Source organism: Podarcis tiliguerta (genome assembly GCF_965153285.1).
Source record: "Podarcis tiliguerta genome assembly, chromosome: 10".
Lineage (NCBI taxonomy): Eukaryota > Metazoa > Chordata > Lepidosauria > Squamata > Lacertidae > Podarcis > Podarcis tiliguerta.
This window is the reverse complement of record NC_139543.1, coordinates 37318534-37320637: the sequence shown is the minus strand read 5'-3', so window position 1 is coordinate 37320637 and position 2104 is coordinate 37318534.

The window sequence follows — 2104 nt, the reverse complement described above, 5'->3', positions numbered from 1 at the left end:
CACATCTTTCTGAATGAGTTATTTTGCAACTGAAGTTTAAATATTGTTTGACAGTTTTACAGCTTTAAAGAATAGAAGTTTCCATGTCCCTCCCCCTCCAGAATACAGTGCCAACAGGATTTTAGAGATGGTAGTACGGATCATATGGTAGATTTTGACAGACAAATCTGATTTCCCCTTTTCTATAATGCTGAAATAACAATGTTGTGATTCATCAATGAATGCACAAGCTGTTGTTTTTCTGTATTCTAGGAGACCATGATTCAGCATGACTAATCCTAGCAATGCTTATTCAGTGGTTTTCTGAACAATACAGACAATAACTGTCTGAAATTCTGAGGATAAGAGAGGCTCATTAAATGCAAGCATTGTAAGAGTTCAATTAATGCAATCATTTTTACTTAGTAGTCATGCTACCCAAATTTGACATTGGGGCAAGAATGAATAAAGGAAACATTACCTTCTAAAGTATCTGAGTCCAATTCTTGTGTTGGACTTCCACTAAGCTTCAATAATATTTGCCCAGCTGATTCTCTAGTCAAGAGAGAGGAGGCTAGACTGGAAAATGATCAAGTCTTAACTTTCCTAAATTCAGAGGGTTGTTTTTTGTTTTGTTTTTGCCTTTAGATATCTCAAGCAAAATGTGCACAAAGGACTTTAAAGGAACTGTTTATATATCAAGTTTGCATGTGGTTTGGGATTTCTGTAATTAGCGGTGGCTGAATTCTTGTGAATGGTTGCAGTTTATTCCCAATTCTTTGGTCTCCAGATTTTCCAACACCGTACATCTCCTTTTTAAGCTTTGTTGCTTCCTGACCTTTCCAAGAAAAGAATGCTGCAGTCCTACATGAGTCCTACATGCAAAGCAGCACCCAATTTTAACCTGTCTTTCCTTGCTACATTGCTTCTGCATTGTAAGTCAGGAATAGGATCATGGCACTAATCTCACATTCTGTTGCCTTTACAGTCACTGGAAACTTAAACCTGTTTTGTTGTCTTGTGTGGACTTATTAGATGTGCCCATTCTTACAGGCACATTCTTATGGCTATATTTTTTCAGAATCTTTCTGAACACTTTACCTTGTACTTCCAATCAGAAAGAGAAGCAAGACAAGCACAGAAGAGGCACAGAATATATGTCAGCTTTGAGGCCAATAGAAAAATGTAATAATTTTTTTTTTTTTGAGAAGGATCATATTTTAACATTCTAAAGATGCAGTATGTTGTTGAAACTGTTCCCCCCCCCCTTCTTCCTAATTGGATGCTGTACATTTGAATTTCTAGGCCACATAACCCTATAGCTATGTTTCACATCTTGACAGCCCAAAGCAATTTAAATTTTTAATTCCAAAAGGCCTCATGCGTAATTCTTGTTAACTGGCTTGGACGGGGCCAGATACTCACAGGGTGTTTTCAGGCAGAAGTGTTCATTTTTGCAATTACTACCTGCTCAGCAATTTTGTAATTCAGTGCGAGAAATATTGCATTGTGATAATGTGCAATATTAAGGTTTCATGTCTGCAAATGTTGGCGTGCTAGCCGGGACATATTATTCACTCTAAAGGTTAAGCACCCTTAAGAGCAGAATGAGTTCGCTTCCCATTGCCAAAGAAGTTTAGTTTGCGGAATGAAAAGCGAAAGGGAGGGTATTACCCCGGCCTGCTCACAGCATGGCTATTTTTCTATAGGACTATTCAGCACCAACCAGGAGGTTCTCAAGCTAGGGATTTTTTTGATGGAAATAAAGCAAACATTTTGACCCTTGGTAAACAAAGGACAAACGAGTTATGAAGTGTATGTGCATAGCATAGTAAAATAACCCTGAGAAAGAGCCCGGCCTGCTTTTATGTTCAACAGCAGTCTGGGTAAATCAGTAGGCGAAAACTCTTTCATAGCATGGAAACAACATTGTCACCTGCTGAAATCTGCAGGTAAAGTTTTGCTTGAACACGGACCTGCAGGGACTGGTTCAAGACCCCTTCCTTCTCCACAGACCCTCTTGGATGTTAAGATCTGCAGGGGGAGCCCTCTTGGTAGTTATTTCTAAATAGAGGTACCTCTTTACCTTGGCCGTTGACACCTGAGGTGTGTGTGTTCAGGTCCC